Source organism: Dermacentor albipictus, chromosome 5, assembly GCF_038994185.2.
Source record: "Dermacentor albipictus isolate Rhodes 1998 colony chromosome 5, USDA_Dalb.pri_finalv2, whole genome shotgun sequence".
Lineage (NCBI taxonomy): Eukaryota > Metazoa > Arthropoda > Arachnida > Ixodida > Ixodidae > Dermacentor > Dermacentor albipictus.
In genome coordinates, this window is record NC_091825.1 from 38,846,327 (window position 1) to 38,868,877 (window position 22,551).

The following is a 22,551-nucleotide window of genomic DNA, read 5'->3' on the forward strand; positions in this document are numbered from 1 at the left end:
TCTTCTCTCTCGCTTATTGTAATGAATGAGGTATGGTATGCAAGCACTGCGTACTTTTTGCACTCTAGAGTTGGGCTTCACCATTTTCCATTCGTGCGCAGTGCCTGCCGCTTTGCTGCACCAGTCCAGCGCTCCAGCATCAAGCGCGACACTGAAGTCGTGATCTGATATGACACTGGAACCCAGTGGTACTGGGTTTTGTAATAGGCAATTAAATAACCAAAATGTGCAGCCGTGGTAAAATGAAATAAGAAAAATTACGCTTTTGATTTCTAATCTTCCGTAAAACGTGGCGGCCGTATTCTGTTTATTAACATTCATTTTGCAAGCGAAAATATGTCTGCTGTCATCCGCTAAACAATAAGGGAATAGCACATTATGTCTTCTTTTTCTGAATCGAGCATATGATAACCAGCATAGAAAATACGTTCTGCTATGTGGCCATGCAGAGAAACACATTTGTTGTGCATGCAGCAACGCTTTCCTTCCATTGAAGCTGCGGAACTGCAATTGTGCCGCAGCTTCATTATTATTCTCCGTACATTCCTCCGATTTTTTTTTTTTAGTGCAGCAGACATAACCTTTAGCATGTTCAGTTAAGGGATATTTACATCAACATGGTGATGCAAAGAAATTCTGTGGTTAAATAAATTGCAGTTTCACTCCAACTTATATTCGGCTACTAGTGCGGTTTTTGGCGTATATCTCAGTTTGGAAAACAGCGAACTTTCTGGATTTACCGATACTTTTTTACACATCACGGCTTTTGTATGCATGGTGCTTTTAGCGTTTATTAGTTTTTGATCAAGTTGCGCTTGAAGAAAAATATGTTTTTTTCAAACTGTGCTGCTGAACATGACATATATCTCAACACTGTTTTTAATGACACGTTTTTTTCCCGCGTGGTCTACGCGTCTTCACCACATACATCACTCCAGTTAGATGAAGAGGCGAGACCGCAGATTTCTTGGAAGTTCTTCCTACATTGCGGTGGCACATCATTAGCAACATCCTTGGAGATGTAGAGTATGCAACCTGGAGGAATGAAATGTGCATATTGGAAAAAAAAAGAGAAAACAAAAGAAATGCTCGATTTCAAAAAGTCATTGTGACTATCGTTTTCCTAAAATCTTTTTTATTCCGAATCCACAAATGCAATAATCATTTAGGGAAGTTTCCCGGTGACACCAGTGCTTGGTTGTTACCTGCGGTAACAACCAACTACTGGTGCTACCGGAGTAAATTTTGGTAAACGCATTCAGAACGTCTAACTCAAGCCCTTTTCAGATGTTTTGTCTCAAGTGCGTAAAATGTGATCGACATGTTAAAATTACGGAGAATGCATGCGTTAACAAAGAAAGGACGCCAGGGATAAAATGACCTCATAAGAAGCAACATATTATGCTGGCGTGAATGTTGAATAGCTTCCCACCGCAACTTCAGCAATAAAGGATGTGTTAGCGCTTTCAATGCAGTGGGTGCCCACGACGCTTCGCACCCATTTTTCCATGCTCCCGCAGCAGCCCTGATTCAGGAGCGATACGCGGGTGTCACAATGATCGCAGCGCCGTGATTATCGTTGTGGCTGAAGCGGTGTCAGTGATAGCCACCATGCGGCGATCACTTGGACAGTAGTCAAGTAAGCAGGTTCTAAATGTTTCAGGCATCTCTCTGCGTGCTGAAACACTGGGAGGCTGGAAGCCTGAAAAAAAAAAGTGGTCGCCGGCACACGCGATGTCTCCGTCTTCGGTTCGGTTAGGTACGCTATGCAAGTGCTGAGCCGTGCTCAGTTGTTCTGTATATTTATGAGATATTAAGTAGCGTCATTTAGCTGTGCTGACGCTGTTTGCCATGTGTTTTGCATCAGTGCTTCGTAACATTGGCTGACATTGTGTGTTTTCTCAGCCGGCTCACTACCACAATGGCGGGATCTGCGCTCGGCGCCTTCGTTGTTCTCAATACGTTCTGGTACGTCGCGTGTTCAGGTAGAACTTTTTCTTCATGTGAAAGGCTTTGCACTTATATTTTTCCTCAACAATGTATCAATATTTCCAGGTGTTAACTGCGGCAATTATTGATTGTGGGCATCTTGTGCGCTGCCGGATTTTGTCAGCTTTATTTTTTATACGACGCTTTTGCTTGCTTATTTTCTTTGTGCTTGACGTAGCATAAACCACCGAAGGGAGGCCTTTCAAAAAGGACACTAAGGCCGGAAGGAAACTGAACTCGTCCTATTTTTTGTCATTTTGTTCTTGGATAAATTACACTTACGCGTGTTTGCGCGCTCACGAGTGTTTAACTAAACAGCTTGCAGCGTTCCCGCTTCGTAGCAAAACAGAAAGATGACTCCAATGCTTCGTTGTTTCATAACAAGTAAGAAATAGCACTGGTGCTCCGGTCCCTGTGAACTGCAAAACTTGCAGCCTAGGAGGTTCATCTAGAGTGATGATTGTGGTTCACCTCATTTGTAACTGCAAATCAGCCTTTGAACAGACATGCTCTTTTTTTGTCCTCTAAACTGTACGGCCATCCTCCTCGTCACGTAGTGCTAGCTGAATGACTGCACCTAAATATTGTGATTTGTGTAAGCCTAAGTACTGTACCATCTCTGGTCCTCGCCATCGATAGGTGGAGAGAAGGAATCACTTCGCGGTAAAGTAGCTAATTTGTCGTCTCTTACAATTGGGAAGTTTTTTTTTTTGCAATGATACCCAATAAGGCGCCCCTGCTACTTCTGGGCGGTGTACATAGTTTAACTACCAGAATCGAGTTGTTAGTTTCGCCAATTCTTACAAAACCCAATCACTGTGGGTAGCCACAGCATCCTAATAACTCACAAATGGACGCTGTTGTGTCATCATTTATCAATATTTCATATATGAGTAAATGTTGCTATAGCGGTGTATGGTGCAATTTGCATGCCAGCTTGAATACATTTGTGCATCAGGGAACCAATAGGTTCTGTATTTTAAATGTTTTCTGTTGGATTTAGTTTCTTTACAATCACTCTATACCAGGAGCACGGACTCTAATCGTAGATTTGTGTGCGGTACCGAGGTATACTTTGATGCTGCGATTGATAAAACGTCGGCCGAGACTTCCATAAAAGAACAATCTTCAATTTTGCTCTACCGCCATCAGCACTTGGCTGCCACATGCCGAGAAATCCCGCCAGGTAGCTTGACGAGATTGTCAGGTAGCTGGAATAGCGATTGCGCTCTGTCAAATGAGTGTGTAGAACAGGTATGACACTTCGGGTCCAAGCAGGATGCAGATGTGTTTTGCAAAATTTTGCCTTTACTCTCATATTACCTGTGCTATTTTGAGATCTATTGCAATGATATCAGTCAAAGGCGTTATCAGATTTTAGCAACCTGTTTCATTTGGCCCTCTCATTAGGCTGCCGCTTTCGACCTTCGTCTAGGTGGAATTATTCAACATGGGTCATTACCTCACTGCAGTTTTTTGGGTACAGTGGCTTCTAGGGGCTAGTTAATGCTTCAAAAGGGCGGTGCGTTCGGAAGGTTGGTAATGTCAACTGAAAGCTACGGTGTGTTGATAGTCTGGGCTTGTCCGTATATCTTTCTGCGTTGTTGGTGTCATTTTCTCTCTCTTAATGCTTTTCAGTAAGCAATATAGATGTTCAGAATTAATATAGGCTCTAGAGGCACTGAAGAATTTGAAGCCTATAGAACTCACTTGGCAATTTCTGGCGCAATCAGCATGCTCATACTTACAAGAAATGGGTAAAGTTCTGATTTCATCACAGTGTGAGATACTTTCAATTTTATACAACGTGTCAGACAAGGTGACGCATTACTGGTTAGAAGTATTGCCTTAAGCCCGTCAGGGTGAACTAAAAGTATGGCTACAAAATTGGTTGCCCCTGTCCCGCAGCATTGCCCTTGTGGAATGTGATCGCCAGTCCTTTAAATGTTACCTGCTACCTGAATGAAAAAATTATGAAAAAAGCAGACAGCTAGACTACGAAATTTCGAGCTTGCTTTCGGTTCAAACGGGGGATTTAATATTATAATAAAGATAGCCTATCATTTACCTGAAAAGGTGATTGTATTCAGGCGATCATGTTTGCAGAGAACTTCTGTAAGACTAGTTTGACAAGTGGAGAAGTGCCTTTTTAACTGCAAAACACCATGCAGTGCAAAGTACATCTCTGTCTACTCTGCATTTTAATACCTATACGCCAGGAAATGTACCAATATTCCTAAACCTCATCTCATACATTCTAAGAGCCCAGTACTTCGAGAGCAAGGAGTACATCAATTTATTTTTGATGTGTGGCAAACTTCTTGCTTGCCACCTGTTGCAAATGGAAGTTGTGATTTGCGAATTGTCATTTCCCCTGGCTTTTTTTTTGCAGTTCTGTGCACATTATGCTTGCCTGTGTGAACACGAACCATCGCACGTGACCTGTAACAGCAAGCTTTTGTGTGTAGCCAGTGTTCTCCTACGAAGGCTGCCCTCCTCTGGCTGCGGCAGCAAGTATCTTCGAGGTCCACGCAGGACTACATGTGCTGCTATTTGTCACTGTTTTAGTTATACTTGCTGCATATTTTCTCATTTACTAGCTAATAAAATTTGACTATATATATGCATATATGTATATGTATATGTATATATGTATATATATATGTATGTATATGTATATTGTGTGAAGTAGATGTATTGCGGCATTTTAGCCTGCCGTCATGCTTTTTGCACTGCAGTGCGTCAGGTGCTTCTCTGTACAGCGTGTGTATAAAAAAAAAGCATATTTGGTTGTGTCTTTCAGTCCCGGGGACATGGAATAAGCAAGGAATTCATTGATTGGTGGGTGGGCCGAAGCACTAGCCACCCAAGGGTTGTTATCGGTGCTGGTTACCGAGTACCATCATCAGCCACGACATTCTGTGATACCACAGGCGATTGTTTATGCATCATTACTAAGGATCTGTGACCCCACTCGTTTGAAGAATATGTTAATCAACATGAAATGATGTATGGTAGCAAACTGTAGGCTTACTTAATTATTCGTGCACATAGCTTGGTAAAGTGTACTCTTCGTGTATTTAAATACTTCATACTGTTTAATTGTTTTTTACAGTTGTGGAAAACACTAGTTAGTAATATTTACATGCCTATTTTCCATCCCTGCACTGTTTATTGCTAGAACTAATCCTGTATTTTTTTTTTACTCTTGCATTGTACTCTCGTTTCTCCCATCTGCAACGTGCAAGTTTTGCATCTTGAGGACCTCACTAATGAATGAATGAATGAATGAATGAATGAATGAATGACTACAACTTATGTGTGACACTGAATGACCATATTGTGGTAGTTCACAATGGGCGCGCACAAAGTAGGTTAGAATTAACTTTTAAATGAGGCACGAACATCAAAACAGAAATATTATACTGGAGGATAGAATGGTAGGCCATGGGTATTCGCCTATGGGAACAATCTTTTACGTTTCTAAAGATTCATTGTAGCACCGCATTCTATTTGTAACACTGGTGTCATGCTATCCTATCGCCTGTAAGTGAAACCAAAATTTCAGTTCAGCCTTCAAGGGCCCCACACCAGGCCCCATAACAAATTTTGCTCATACACCGGAAGTTGTTACGTATCCTCTTGGGAGAGCTCTGCCGGAAAAAAGAAAATTCAGATCGGCTCAATTGTGGCCGAGGTAGCAATATTTCAGTGCCGTGAACCCATGATTTCAGAAGTCGAGCTGCACTGCACAGCGAGACATGCTCTCCACTCACCCTGTCTAACCTCTGTAATTGAAATTCCTTCCCTGCGTTCTCCCATACCGGACGTCGAGGATCGCATGATGCATATGTCACGGGCCCCGCCTCCATTTTTTTCCCTTCGCTTTTGCTTTTATACGGCGCTGGGCACTTCCGCTGACGGCATTGCGTGCGTGTTGCTGTGTGTCTCATTTCGCGCAGCGCACGATTTTGGGCGCTGTTTATACGGACACGTGACTAGCGGCATAATTCAGTGCTACAGGAGTACTGAGGGAGAACAAGCGGGTCGCAGAGCGGGTGACATAGTTTCGATACGCACGCACGCGACTGCACGACGGCGTGAACAAGCAGACGAAGTGGAAGTGCATCGCTCTTGTTTCGGTGCGAAGTAGAACAAAAAGAACTGGCTGTGGCTTAGCTAAGGTTAAGCCCAGGATGCGAAGCATAATAGCCTTTATTTTAACGCGACGGCGTTAAGGAGCTCGTGTCGCAGAAAAGCCGGTGTCGTCGGCGTCGGCTCAGGCGTGCGGCGCTTGCTCAGGCGCACATTTCGTTGTCGCGCCGAACGCTGTGTTGCTCGACGCTCACCGCGTCCGATGCGGGGCGCGTAGTCGCTGCGCCGTACCAAAGCCACCTAGAAACAGTCTCTGTAGCACGCCGCAACCTTCGCTTCTCATTCCAACGAGCAGCTCTGTCTCCAGAAGGCATCTCACCTCGTGAGTGTCTTGCAGAGGCAAGCGGAGCTGCTTATATGCCGCCGCGACGCCGCGAGCGACGGCGCGAGTTGGAGCCCCGTTTCTCCTCTGTCATGACGTCACGGTGTCACGTGGTCAGCCTTGAAGGCGGCGCCGCGAGCGACGGCGCGAGTTGGAGCCCCGTTTCTCCTCTGTCTTGACGTCACGGTATCACGTGGTATTGAAGGCGACACCGCCGCGCCTGAGGAGCTGGGTTGAGCTCTAGTAATATGCTTCGCATAAAAATACGTAGACATTCCGTTTGTGTGTTTTGTTATTTCTCGAAAGCTCAATTCGTCAATGCAAGCAACAGTTCACACAAATACCAAAGGATGCCTCGAAGAATTCTGGAAGTCACCTGTCACGTGATGTCACATTGCGGACACGACTGCGTAGGCGCAGGGACACGACTACATCAGCATCCGGTTTGGAGCGCGGTAACCCCGAGGGTTAATGATTAGGGAAAAATAATTTCTGGCTGAAATTTCAGACTTTTCCGCGGCGCGTAGCGATGTAATTCTTTGCAAGCACGATCGCTAGTGCGCATTGTATGCTGTGCGCTTGTCTGCTAAAAAAGGCCAGACCTGATGAAGGGCCCTTTAAGCAGCAACACTGACAGAATCTTTCTCTGGTAGAAAAAATTTCTGTTTGCAGGTGAGCCAGCCGGGTGACATTTGGTCAACAGTGAAGTTTTTCTTGCATTTCATACTTGTTTTCCTTAATGGGGCACATTGGCATGACATCAGCATGCAATACAGACATTTCTTATTCACATTCTGATGGCGACAGGTGGCATTAAATTTATTATTATAAGAAAAATACGCTAGTCAAATAATCAGGCTGTTCCACACTATTTACATCGTTCACGTCTGGGGAAACTACTAGTGCATCACGGCACCCCCGGCCATACTACCTTTTTCTTTCTGATGCCCATGCTTCCCTTTTTACTCCTTGTTCCGGCAGTGAAGAGGTTAAAATAAATTGTAGCCGTTGACACACCACGTGTTTCTGTAAGCGCTGCCACAAGAATTTCAAGAAATGTATAACAAAAGTATTCAATTCTTTTTGTCAAGATGTCTGTTAACTTTTAGCGTCACGTTAGCAAGGCTTACTGAAGTACATGTAGAAGTCCACGGATACAAAATTTCTCAATCAACTTGGCTCCTAGACTGCTGAATTATCCATTAGAGACATCTCATTGTATATGCGGATAGCGGAGTAGACAGGATGGCTTGCCGTCCTGTCTTCTTCCTAAATTTACCCAATGTACCTTTCAAAGTCATAATTTACTTTGTTTCAAGAACCCCCTTGAGAAATTTGGCGTTATTGTGAGTATGTTTCGAAGTGCTTTTAGTCGTTGCCGGTATCCATCTTTGGTGCCATAATTTGCTGACGCCGCCGATTGCCAGGCAAGATTTTCGCCTACTGAGGCATACAATGCTTTTTCATTAATAGAGATAGAGTGGGTACCGCGTTCTTCATCTGTATGATTGCAGCTGTTGTTCAATTTTCCTTCTGTCTGCGATGTGCTATCCTCTAGGATACTACAAGTGATAATGCGACTTCCATGGAAGGGAAGTTACTCTCTAAACGAAAGCTAAGATTTAACACGCATGCAATAGATTGTTACGCAAAGAAGGAGCCAGTAATACGAGCAACGATTCACAGGTTATATTTACAAAAGTGGTCGCAGCGCTCACCGGTTAGATCCACAGGCGAGACCAGTGAGTTCTTCCTCCTTTTTTCTCGAGTGATGACGCCCACACGCCTTTTTCAAACAATCAAATAACACAAGTGTAGCATAATTCCCAGGCGGAGCAGATAGGATTTGCTCTGCCGGGGAACACGCGTGTGGTATTTGATTGCTTGAACGAGGCACGTGGGCGTCATCACTCGAGAAAAAGGAAGAAGAATGAACTGGAATCAAGGTGCTGTTAGCTGAGTGCTCCTGTGCGTCAGAAAGGACCTACCATCGTATCAAACTCAGTCCAGTGATTCATACTTCCCGGAGTTCATCGCATGTAATGTACCCTTTGGCGAGGTCTGCATAACAGTGATTCATTTGTACCTACATTCTTCAAACCATATTTCAGTAGCAGTGCTAGTGGAGATCTTCAAAATAGCTCATTGTAATGTATTTATATGTGGCGATGTCGATGCACACAACATCAACTGGGGCAGTTATCATTGTGATGCTTGTGGTAACGTTATTGAGTGCGACATGGATAAATACAACTTGACTGTTTTAAACGATGGGATGCCAACATTTCTTCGCGGATATAATTATTCAAGCTGCATAGATGTTCCCATGATCTAGTGAATGATGTGGGATGGACAACAGATATGGGAACGCGCGGAATTGATCATTTTCCCATCCTTGTAAATCACCGTAGCATGCACTGTGATATCAGGGGTTACAGAAGACTAACCAACTGGCAAGCTTTTCAGTACCGCCTAACGGATCAAATTAATTAACGTGCAACAGTGGAAAGATTTACAGAATCTTTGCCGGATAGTATGAGCATATGCAAAAGGACGGTCTCAATTCCCAAATACTGTGCGGCAGTTGACGAACAGTATGAACACCTAAGAGCCATGAGATGCCGATCCGAAAGAGCGTACCACCAGAGCGGAAGTTTAGAAGCATATAAATACGCTCAGAAAATGCACACTGTAACGCGCAGGCGCATGTGAAGTTTGGGGAAACGGCGCTGGCACGATTTCTGCGGCACGCTGTCTCCTCACATGTCTGTACCACGAATGTTTCTAGTAATTCGTTGTTTAGGCGTACCTGTAACACAGAGTTCCCCATTTCGTGCTCTCCCTGTGGCCAGGGACACGTGTGAGGTAATAGTTGGAGATTACTTTTGTGAACTTATTTCCAGACCTGCTTTTTCATCTCAATGTGCCGAATTTGATATTTCAGCAATGTCAGCTCAACAGAAAATTACTTCTTGCTACTGGGCCCAACATCCTCAACTAAATCATACATTCACATTAAGCGAGCTTCAATCTGCTATTGCATCATGTCGCCAATAGTCCGCTGCTGGGCCGGACGGCATTACGTACAATATGCTAAGAAACTTCAGACCGACAGGTACAAATGCTCTCTTAGACATCTATAATAATTTATGAATAGAAGTAACTGTACCTGACTCTGGGAAAGTCGACCGAATCATACGAATTTTAAAACTGCGTACGGCGCCCTTGTGCCTTTAATCCCTTTGCCCAGTTAGTTTGAGAAATTCTTTATGCAAAGTAATGGAGAAAATGATTGATGCGTGACTTCAAGGGTGTTCTGATGAAACGGGGGTGTTGCCCAACTACTTAGTACGTTTAGGAAAACATAGATGCACAATGGATGCAATATTTGATGTAGTAACCTGTATGGAACACAAGCGTGCACGCGGAAACATGACGATAGCAGTATTCCTAGACATCAGAGAGCATTTGACACTGTTAGTCACGTTCATTTTCTATGTACGTTGGTATTTGGACTTTCTGGCAGGTCCTTGCGATGGATTTCTAAATTTTTATCAGGTCGCAAAAGATTTGGTCAGACAGGTGAAGGAAAGAGTGCTGAATATGTTGCTAAATAGGGAGCGTAACAAGGAAGCGTACTCAGCCCCTTTATTTTTTGCTTCATCATAGCTGATTTAACAAGCCTGCCATCACAGTTGAAGTTTTTAATGCATGCAGATGATGTGTGTATTTGGACATCTGAGTCTAATGCTCAAGTACTTCAGATGGCAGTGCAAGACGACATAAATATCATTAACCAATTTTTGAGAGAGAGAGAGGAATGATGCTCTCACACGCAAGAACAGCGATATTGCCCTTCACTAGGAGGCAGTAAAAAAATGTCGCTCTTAATCTGGAAGGACACCCGCTAATGATTGTCACACAGCACCAATGTCTTGGCATAACACTTGATAGGCAGCTATCGTGGGCACCCCGCATAAAAAAAAAACTCGAAAACGGGGTAAATGTCATATTCACTGTACTTCGCAGACTTACCGGCGCATCATGGGGCGGATCAGTATCGCCCATCTGACTGGTTACAATGCATTATTACGACAAAAAATTGCGTATTCCGTGCCCATCTTACATGGACTTTCACACCTGTCAGAAGAGCGGCTGCAAATACTTTTAGCTAGAGGACTACGTACATGTCTAGGAGTTCCACGAGCGACACGAGATTCTAGCTCTCTTGTTATAGCTGAGGCTCGCCAATCACTATTTCCAGTCATGCGAACTACACAAACATGCCGACATTATTTTCGTCTTCAAACACAGCATAAAAGCCACCCATTCGCTCGAGACATAATGAAATAAGATACAGGTTTGGCTCATATAGAAATTCGACAAAAGCTTCACATATTGCCAAGAAATGAATTTTGGAACTAAGACGTCGAATATCCTCCATGGTTGCTTACACTTGCAAAAATCGAATTGTCAGTAGACGGGATATTCAAAAAAAGAGACATATTCATTCAAGCTGCTCAACAACTAGCACTGTACCAGTTATTATATGCGGTATTCAAGATACATACACGTCTACACAGCTGGCTCCAGTACAGCAACCTCTTCAACTTCATCATTCATTATACCGCACCTCAACAAACAAGAATCATTTAGGCTATCTCGTGCGACTTCGTCCACACCGTCTGAACTGTTAGCAATACTATGTGCGATACAATTTATATTGTCAATTGGAGATGCGCAAAAATGGGTAATTTTCAGTGATTCACAGGCGGCTTTAACATCACTCTGCAGCACAAAAGGGAACACATTCAGTGATAGTATAATATACGAAACACTTAAACGCCTCACAAAAGCAAGGGTAGCGAAACATACAATAGCATTCCAGTGGATACCTGGGCATTGTAACCTCCCTGGCAACACAGCAGCCGATGAAGCAGTACGACAAGCACGCCTCAAAGATGATGCATTTCCGCTACCAATATCAAATAATGAATTACGCGGCATTATAAGAACAACGGCTTTTAAATTTGTAGAAACACTTGTTTGACAAGAACTCTAGGAGCTCAGACTTGTACCATATGGATCTGTGTACTGATTTCAAATTTTCATTGTTATTAGACAGAACTATGGAAACCCTCATTCATCGACTAAGGCTAAGCACTGCCAACACAAAGCACTTTTTTACACAGAATTGGCTGCGCGGAAACCCCCGAATGTGATTGTGAATTTGTATTCGAAGATGTATATCACCTCCTTCTAGATTGCCCACATCACGACACACCGAGAAGCCGACTTCAGTGAACCCTAATTAAATGAAACCGCGTAGCTTTTAGTTTAAAGTTCAGGGTCCTTGGCAAACAACATCCTTGCAGAAGGGCGTTTTAAAAGCACTAAACACTTTTGTTGAAGACAGCGGCATTGTTGGACGTTATTAACGCTTTTATTGTTCCCTTCATCTGAATGTCGCTGTATATATGCGCGTGTTTGTGAATTATGTTATGTTCACTGTTCTGTTGTGAATATAGGTTATAATGGAGTTACACGATGTATGTACCACCCGCTCACTACAGACTGCGTTATTAGGCGACAGTATCATTTGTATTTTCGAGACATTTATCTAGATAAATATGGGTACATTTTCCTTGTATAATGTATGTACCATGTGTTTCGTACGCCATGGTCTTCCTGTTAAATCGTTGCGTGTTAAATACTGGTGCTTGTGTGAAAACGTCATTAGATATGTAATCTTGAACCCTATAGTATGTATGAAGATCCATTCAAGAGATGAGGAGTAGCCGGTGCCTTAAGTTGGGCGTAAACATCTCCTTATATCATATCAATAAAAAAAGATTCCCCGGCGGCAGAAGCAACGTCCCGCAGCACCTAAATGTCATCACTGGGATTGTGTTTCTGTCGTGTAACGTGCACAATATCACTGGACGGGAATGACTGGGAAGGCGTTCACGGGGAATTTTCTTTGCGTGGAAACAGCAGGCGATGGCGTCAAGTACATATTCACCAGTCGGTTCCATCTGAACACGGAGGGTTGGGTCGAGGGGCAGCGCTGGTTTTCCGTCAAACAGAAAGAAAAATGGGGAATAACCGGCTGTGTCGTGGCGTGAGGAACTATAAGCAAATGAGACAAATGGTAAAGTGAGGTCCAAGTCAGTGTGGTGTGAAGAGACATACTTCGCGAGCATGTCTGTGAGAGAGATTGAGACACTCCGTGAGGTCATTTGTTTGCGGATGGTATGACGAGAATAGCTTCAGCCTCGTGGCACAGGATTGTAGGATGTCCGCGATAACTTTTGATAGGAATGTCCAAAAAAGGTCTGTGAGAAGTTGTCGTGGAGTTCCATGTAATAAAGTCAGGTCGCGTAGAAGAAAATGGGCAACATCTGTGGCCCAGCTTGTAGGAAGCGCTCGGGTGATGACGTAGCGAGTGGCGTAATTCATGTCCACAGCGATCCACCTGTTCCCAGAAGTAGAAAGAGGAAAAAGGCCAAGTTCAAACGAACCAGAAAGAATGGTTCCGCGGCAATATCGAGTGGTTCAAGGTACCTAGCAGGAAGCGTCGATGGTGTCTTGCGTCGCTGGCATTTCTCACACGCAGCTTCGTATCTTCGAATTGAGCGAGCAAGCCCTGACCAAAAGAAGCTTCGGCAGATCCGGTCGTAGGGACGTGACAAACCCAGGTGACCGGCAGTGGGGAGGTCGTGAAGTTCGTGGAGAACAGCCGAGCGAAGGTATTTTGGGGTCACAAGGAGTAATGCAGGGCCCTCGGGATGAAAGTTGTGTCGGTAGAGTACGCCATCTTGAACTGTGAATAATCGAAGAGAACTGTCGGCGAGTGACGATTCCAGGTGGTCATTATTGATACACAAGGATAGGGCACGGCGCTGCTCGTCGGCGACATGGAGCAGTGGAAAAACAGAGAGAACACAGATGTTGGTGTCGGTTTCAGACGTAGAGGTCGCGTCTTCGAATGGGTAGCGAGAGGCAATTCGCGTCCTGGTGTTGGCGTCCTTACTTGTCAGCCGCTGCGTAGGAATATTCTTGCAGCCGGTGGGCCCAACGACCAAGCCGGCTAGTAGGTCCTTGAGCGATGAAAGCCAACAGAGAGCACGAAGGCCTGTGATTACTGAGAAGGGCTTGCCTTATAAAAATGACGGAACTTTGAAACAGCCCAGACGAGAGCAAGATATTCACACTCGGTAATCGAATAATTGCGCTCCGTAGTTGTCAGGAGCCGGCTAGCGTAGGCTATAACGCGGTCGTGTCCATGTTGGCGTTTCTATAAGAAGGCGCGGATCTCATGAACACTGGCATCGGTTCGGACATCTGTAGGTGCGGCGGGTCAAAGTGGTTGAAGACCGGTGGATTGGTGTGAATCATGATAAGGTGTGAAAATACGGCAGCCTGAGGGGAACCGCACGTAAAACGCACGTCTTTCTTCAGATGTTCAGTGAGTGGTCGAGCGATTGCTGCGAAACCTTTTACGAGCCGTCATAAACAAGAACAGAGCCCCACGAAACTCAGAATGTCTTTGACAGACTGAGGTACAGGAAAAGTTGTTACTGCGCTGACCTTCTCCGGGTCGGGTTGTACTCCGGAAGCATCGACGAGATGGTCTAGCACTGTAATCTGTCCGCACCCGAAGTGGCATTTCCATCAGTTTAATTGGCACCCAGCCTTGCGGAAGACGTCAAGGACAGACGCGACGCGCTCAAGGGCCGTCGCAAATGTAGGACAAAACACAAGGACGTCGTCGAGGAAACATGGGTAAGTAGATCATTTGAAACCTTCAAGCAGAGAATCGGTCGTCCGATCGAACCTGGCGGGGGCATTGCATATACCGAATAGCATAACCTTGCATTTTGTAGAGGCCATCTGGAGTGACGAAAGCGGTCTTTTCTTGGTCTTGCTCATCGACAGAAATCTGCCAATAACAAGACAAATGTCGATGGACAAAAAGTATTTGGCACCGTGAAGACAAGTGCGTCGTCGATTCGTGGTAAAGGGTAAACGTTATTTTCTGATAATTCAGTTTAGGTGGTGGTAATCAACGCGGAAACGCAACATGCCATCTTTCTTTTTGGCGAGCATGACAGGTGAAACTCAAAGACTCCACGAGGGCTCGACAATGCCTCTGGCGAGTATCTTGTTTACTTCCTGCTGAATAACTTGCCGCTCTGCCGTGGACACGCGATACAGTCGGTGGTGGATGGGAACAGCATCACCAGTGTTCATTCGATGCTTAACATGGGACGTCTCACCAAGAGGTCGATTGTCAGTGTCAAATATGTCGCGGTAAGAAAGCAAAAGGTGATGTAGGGCGGCTGCTTCGTCAGATGCGAGGTCCGGAGCTACCATGGGATGTAATGGACCGTCGAGGTTCAAAGCGTACGGCGGGTAGTGTGGAGGATCTAGAGACGCGTTGGCTGCAAAAGCAGTGACGTGGTTGTCTGTCACTGACTGGAGCATGGCCACCGCTATGCCTTCAAGTAACACTTGCTTCGTCAAGCTAAAATTGATAACGGGGAGACATCCGATTGGCAGGAAGGGTTACGCCGAAGTGTGGCACAGTTTCACACTGTCTCACCAGAAAATCTTGTTATTTTAGAGCGAAGTTGCTTGGCTGGGGAATTGTGTTTGATTAAATAATAGCTACAACCTACATATTTGTGCGAAGCAGGTCTTTTGTTAATTAACTGAGATAGAGTTTAAGTACAAACTTATTACAACGTAGAATGCGTTGTAAATTTTGTTGAGAAAAGCCGATCTTGATCAAGTTCTTTTACCCTACTAGGAGAAGTAAAACCATTCACCTCTACATTGACGAAACCTTCCTGTTGCCTAGTGTTGCGTAGGTCGATTAAAGAGTTTTGCCGCAGTGATTTCTTTCAGATTGATAGCCTGATACTGACAGCTCTCAGACTGATAGGATTCAGATTGCCTGATATTACGTTAAGCGTAATATCAGACAAAATGAACATGATACGGTCATCGTGATTGATACTTCACACTGTTTACAGAATTACGACTCATAGATAACATGATACAGCACAACGTACAGATAGACATTAATACAAAATGAATTTGCTTTCTAGAAGCGACCTCCCATACAGCCTGGGTGAAGCTTCTGAGCCATAACGAGCAGGTCATAACTATTTTCGTCATGGCCGTGGTTAAGTTTGTCTTCTATGTTCAGTCAATGACTTTTTGCCCCTATTGTCAGGATCATTGCAACAATCTGATAAAGTTGTTCAATATGCAAAAAGGTAAGGTGTGCAAACAAGACACAAGAGAAATCGACAGCACGAACTTCTCTTCCCTTGTGTCCTAAGATCTTTTACGAACTTCTCTTTTGTCCTGTATGTATGCCTAACCTTTTGCATAATGAATACTTACCAACTAGCTCAACTTTCTGTCGTTCTACGTTGTTCAAGCTTCAGTGACTATATTGATTAAGTTAGGGTGAATATTTGCGAACAAAGGCCTCTTGGTTGATTCAAGTTGCCTTCACACATCAAGTGAAAAAAGAAAGTTACATGCTTCGCCTTGCAATCAGCTACTATACAATGGGCCTTACGTTGTTCGTAGTATTTGCCTTGAGCTACGGCACAGTTCTCGAAGTTAGTGTATGCGACTTTGGTTGTTTCGCTGTAGCTTGGATCTGCAATACAAACAAGATACGAACGTTATTAGGTGATACAAAAAACAGTGCTATCCGTTTAATATCACATGCAGAAATTCCAAACATAAAAAAGTGCCTTCCGGAAGAGCAGGTCCAGCTATAATTTTTAGAGCTTTGTCGATAATTCAAATTTTATGCATTCAAACCTTTTTATTGGGCGAGGAGGAAAGGGTGCGCGGCGAGTGTTTTCTTCTCTCTGGCTTGTGCAAGCAGTTGAGGCGATGCTTGAAAATCTTGCCGTAGAAAGCTACCGAACAATTTTGGAACGTCTTACCTCGCGCATAGTGTAATTTACGTGACGTCTGGTCAAACAGGTTCGCCGAACAACCACTGTGTCGCCTTTCGGTGTAACGGTAAGTACAGTAAACGGACATTTTTATTGGATGCGCAAAAATACAACCTGCGCCATCATCCGTAGTTCATTTCTGTGTTGCGCACTTATCTGGCTGCAGTGGTTTTCTCTTATCGAAAGGAAGCAGCGTTTGTAAATTCCCAGCTTCAATTTCAAAATCTTCAGACTATATGGTGGCTTGGCACGTGAAATAAAACACACGACCTTCAGCTCCTGTGTGACCAACGTAGTGAAACCCCGAAACAACCAAGCGACGATGCTTAAAATATATTTGCGTCAGCCAGCGGAACCCGTCTCTCGCAAGTGAAGACTATTAGAATGATATGACTGTGCTATCTTCACGTTAGCTTCATCTAGGAGGTCGATGCCGTTGCTCAACACAGCAATGCCTTCGGTTTGTAAGCCGGCATGATATTTCCAAGGTTTATGCTTCGTCCAGGTTTTTTAATCTGTGGCGCAGTAGTATCTGAAAGGGAACGCATAAAAAAGAATCCGACAGCTATTTGTACAATTTGAGTGAGACGGGTCAGTGTAACATCAAGCCAAAAAAAAAATGTTTTTTTCTTTCTCCATCGCGAAAAAGAAGAGAAAAAGAAAACGTGGGATTACGCCGCAATATTACCTCGCGTGCTCGCGTCGCATGCTTGGGCTATGTCCCAACATTGAACAAGGGAATCTGAAAATCACCATCCACAACCGCTTTGGACTTTCGCGCCGCCTTCAGCCTACCACTCGACCACAAGATAAGTGTGATTTACACTATATGAGGGGCTGTTATTTCCAACCTAAGCGATTTCATTCGTGGGCGGGAGCAGCTACACACTAACGAAGTAGTCGCGCAGTGCATCTGCAGATAACAATTTGAATGCTTGTAACAGCATAGAGAGCACGACTTATGACCCAACCAGAATGGTACCACATCTAAACTGCATATTAAAACTAAAATGGGAATGGTGCATTCAGATTCCATCAGTGAAACAAGTATTAGGAATATCACAACTGAAGTTCGAGGCTGATTACCGGCCTAATCACGCGCCTACGCATTGGGATGGGTGGTACATCCACTTCGACGCCAGCAGAAACATCGGCCATCTCGGCCTAAATTCCTTCAGCATGTTCACAGAACCTTTCCTCGCGTAGGATACGCCACTAGTGCGTCTCACAGAACAGTTTCTCAAATAGGCTACGCCACGTCAGGCTAAGTAGACTACGCGAGCGCAAAAATTACCACCTGAAACTGCCGTCGAGCTTACACCTGGCGTACCGCGCGTCGAAAGTCAACTGTCTATATAACATGCCACGGCATACACAATGTGGCTTTTTCGGCGTGGTGATGTTTTTGCGGACGGACGTGCTTTTCCTATGCTCCTTGGCGCAGACGAAAACATAGGTTTTTGCGCATACTTTGAGCTCACTTCTGGTTTTGATTTGCTGGTTTTTTCACCTTCAAAAACGACATGGCGGCGATCAGCAGTTCATCTGCATTCACGGAAGAAACGTCAGCGAAACTAATAGTGCTTTAATAATTGTTGTAATCCCATCCCTTATGTTACTTAATGATAACTTCAGAGAAATGGTCATTGACGAGGAAGGATATAGCAGAACAGGGAGTGACCATAAACGAATCATTTTGAAAATGGTATATTTAGTGGCGAAAGAGAGCATTGATCCCAACATATTCAGTACAAATATTAACGCTGAGCAAATAAAAAAAAATTGAGTGACAAGAGCCGAGGAAGAACGTCGCGAATGGCCAGTCATAGAGTGGAAATATGGTGAGCTTCTAAGTGTAATGACGACAGAATTATAGAAAAAACAGCAACATGCACGTTGGAAAGTAAAAAAAGAAACCGAAAAGCTGGTGGAACAAGGAGATACGAGAAGCGATCGCCGAACGACAGAAAGCATCTTGAGAGCACAGGCAGGCAAAGGTGCAGTTGCCGCAGGATGAAGTAACCAGTAAATGGGAAATATACCGGGAGAAAAAGTCTATGGTTCAAATACTGGTGCAAGGAAAGATAAAACGGGAAGTGAATGCTGGTTGTCAGAAATACGTGAGAAAAGAAGGCCACACCTAGAATATTTCAAAGAATTCAAAGGAAAGCCGCAAGATTATTTTATTTAAAATTTTCGCCATTGGATTCACCGTCCGAGCTAATGAAAACTAACAGTATCCAAATCCTGGAAACAAGAAGAAAAAAACATGCGTCGATAATTATTTTCCTTGCTAATGAATAGAAAAATGGCACTTGATCGTGCATCTTATGTATAATCTCTAACCACGTGCCGCAGGGGTCACCATAAACCCGGTTCACCAACCCCTTATTTCGCCGAAACAATAAATGACAACGCATTGTGATGCTGCGTCATTCTTTTCTTTTTCGTTGCAGTTTTTTACTTGTACCTTTGATCCTATGCTATCAATTTCTATATTTGATCTGCTTGGATCAGTAACATGATCTGCAGTATGAAACAAATAAAAAAAATCTAATCACACAACTTGTTAGGGAGGAAGTCTGGAACAACACAACATATCCTAGACGAAGATGGAAACAAACTGGAAGAGGAGGCGGCATTAAATTACATCCGAAAAATACCAGCAGAATTTTTCCAAAGCAGTGACGAAATTTTGCTTGCGGAAGAAAAAGTGTATGAAAGAGAACCAGATATAATAGAAGCTGGCGCTGAGAAAGTTTAGCTGGAAGAAAGCCTAAGATAAAATTCATAAGCGCACCGCCACATGGCTAGACGAGGTTCTGGTTAGGTTGATCAATTAACAAGGTCCAAATTGTAAGGAAGCTCTGTTGAAAGCAGCAGAAAAAAGCTTAATAGTTAGGCGCGTACCAGATAAATGGCGACCCAGTATAATTAATTTATTTATAAAACTAAAGGGGAGAAATATACAATTCACTCACAGAGACTTGATGATTTCGTCGGTAATACACAAGATAGAAAATCAAGCCATTAAATTAAAGCTGCAAACATAGACAGAGAATAACGACATTTTGGGAGAAATTTATAATGACTTCAGAATAAGTAGGCATCTCGATGATAACTTAATTGTCCTTACTCAGTCTAGAAAGGAGACCGTAATATATCGCCTTTTTCGACATCACAGGGGTGTATGACAACGTAATGCGCAACATTTTGTAGAATATTCTAGAAGGGGAAAGTTGTATCGGCGATTCTATACAGCTTTCGAGAGAGATTTATTCAGAAAATATCGTTTGCGTTGAATGGGAAGGGATGAGGAGCGAGGAGAATGTTCATATCAATAAGGGACTCAAGCAGCGGTGCCCTCTATCTTTAATACTGTTTCGGATGCGCATGGTGAGGTTAGATAGGGTGCTAGAAAGTAATATCGGCTTTATTCTCCCAACCAAAGAGGCGGGTACAGTACTAGAGCAGCATCTTCCAGAGAGAGAGAGAGAGAGAAAGGGCTCTTTATTAGAAAAACAGAGAATTTTGCCGGCGCGTATATAACCGCTGGCATGCTACTCTGTATAGGGATGGGAAAAGGGAAAAAAGATTCCAGAAAAGAATGGGAGAAAAAAAAGGATAAAACTAAATATGAAATGTCCGAGTGGACCTGATACAAATTTTTACAGGTGACATGGCGGGTAAATTTAGGCTTTTGTTAAGGAAGGATACAATTTTTAAACCTTTCCTATTTGACCGATTTCTGTCAGGTATTTGAACAATAAATCCAAAACCCGTCGCTGTTTTGAGGGGCCGGGCATTGGACCTAAGATGCTCGGTAACGTTAACGGTTCATGGCAAACCATGTCCATTTGGTGCTCAAAAAATTGTCTCTCGTCGCGGTACGCGGGGCATTCTAGTAATATGTGCTCAGTTGTTTCTAAGTTGCGACAGTTATCACAATATGGGTTAGTGGTAAGTCCTATGCGGTACAGATAATTGTTCGTGTATGCCACGTTCAGTCGAAGACGATGGTACAATGTCTCTAAGTGTGGAGGAAGTGGTCGTGGAATTTTCGGTCTCATTTCTGGGTCAATGTAACGTAGGAAGTCATCTTGGTGAAGCGGCAGATCCAAGATGCGGTCTTTTTCTTGATAGGCATATTTTTTTGCCATGGTTGAAGCGTCGGCTTTTGTAAAATATGTTCTGCTGAACTTGCGGTACTGAAGTCCATTTCTGGCAGCTTCGTGCACTCTTACATTTCCCGAAATACCGGCATGGCCAGGTATCCACTGGAACTTTATGCAATGCCCAGCAATCTTAGCCCTGTGGTGAAGATAAGCAATGTCAAATGCTGCTGGTTGATTATTGCAACGCTTGTGCCTGTTCCACATACTTTGTAGGGCAGCTTTTGAGTCTGTGAAAATCACCCATGTCTTTGGCGGTTGCTGTCGAAGTACATACACAAGGGCCTCCTTAATGCCATATAGCTCCGCTGAAGTAGATGATGTCGCTCGCTCAAGACGAAACGAGAATCGTTGCCCTGTAGAGGGAACAAAAAGTCCGCATGATGAACGATGTGGAGTTGTAGAGCCATCTGTGAAAATGTGCGTTGCGGCTGCGTATTGTTTGTGCATATATTCTAAAGCTACCTGATAAGTCGCTGCTTGAGGAATTTTCTTTTTCGCACTGATTCCAGGTATATATGGCACGATTTCCAGTGGGGACAGTGTCGATGGTGAAATGTTTCGCGGCATAAATTGTGACGCCTGAGCAGGAATGGAAATATATATGCTTCCGATGGCCTGCCCAAAGCTAGATGTAGCACGGGTTCTGGAAATATCCTTTAATAAGTGAGTCTTCGTATGAATGACGTGGCGGAGGTGTATCCGAAGTGTCTCCTGTGAACATAGCACTTCCAGAGGCAGGCATCCAGCTTCTGCTACAGTCCCTGAGCGGGACGACCCCTTCGGAAGGCCAAGACATACGCGAAGGCAGTTGTTTCGTGCTGCCTTGAGTTTTCTCTTGCTTGTGGGAGATATTTTGTGCAGTATCGGGAGGTAATATCGTAGTGTTCCGTCGACGTAGGCCTTATGGAAGAGCACCATTGATCGACAGTTGCTGCCCCACTGTGATCCGGCTAAAAATCGGAATACATGCGACGCCGAGGAAATCTTCTCACTCAATTTTTTCACTTGGGGCGACCATGTGAGGTTCCTATCGATCGTCACTCCAAGAAACCTTTGCGTCTTGACGTATGGAAGGGCGCGACCACCCAACACTAGTGGGTATTTTTCCGTACACCTCCGCGTGAAAGCCATGGCAACGCTTTTGTCGGGGGACAATTTCAGACCCCTTAGATTTAGGTAGGCCGATATATTTGCTAGCGCTCTCTGGAGACGTTGCTGGGTGGTACTGCGGAAATGCGCCGCACTCCAAATGCAGATGTCGTCCGGATACAGTGTGATTTTGACGCCAGGGGGCAGGTTTCTTTTCAGATGGATGAGGACTAAATTAAATAATACCGGGCTTAACGCAGCTCCTTGTGGCACTCCCTTCTCGACGGCATACAGCGCCGTAGGGCCATCCGGGGTACACATGAAAAGTTGGCGTCCTTGAAGATAGTCTGCAATCCATGCGTAGAGCCATCCTCCAAGACCAAGGGTTTCCAAAGCGTCAAGTATTGCTTTATGGTAGACCGAATCATGTGCTGCCTTAATGTCTAAAAATAATGCAGTAGGTATGTTTCCAGAGACCAATTCCTCTTCAATTGGTGAGGCCAAGGCAATGACATTATCAATTGCGGATCTATTTTGCGGGAAGCCATTCATTTCCTCCGGGTAAACTTTTGCAGTTTCCAGGAACCAATTTAGTCACTTGTAGATCATTTTTGGAATAGCTTCCCTACGCAGCTAAGCAGAGATATGGGTCTGAACGAGGCGTAATTTGTTGGCTGCTTCCCTCGCTTTAATATAGGAATAACTTTCGCAAGCTTCCATTCCGTAGGAACCTCCCCAGTAATCCATGAGGCGTTGTAGTACTCCAAAAGGCGCAGGCGAGATGTGTGACATGGATTTGCGAGCGCTTCATAACTCACGCCGTCATGGCCAGGTG

General features: G+C 44.2%; 1 long non-coding RNA gene across 1 annotated transcript in view; it reads right to left on the minus strand.

Moving 5' to 3' along the window:
* Positions 1-898: 898 nt before the first annotated feature.
* LOC135909526 (uncharacterized) overlaps positions 899-22,551 on the minus strand; it is a 44,451-nt gene continuing 22,798 nt past the window's right edge. The window contains exons 3-4 of the long non-coding RNA XR_010566726.1: positions 16,062-16,145; positions 899-1,035 (exon numbers count right to left, since the gene is read on the minus strand). This is a non-coding gene — a long non-coding RNA (uncharacterized lncRNA). The remainder of the gene's footprint in view (positions 1,036-16,061; positions 16,146-22,551) is intronic.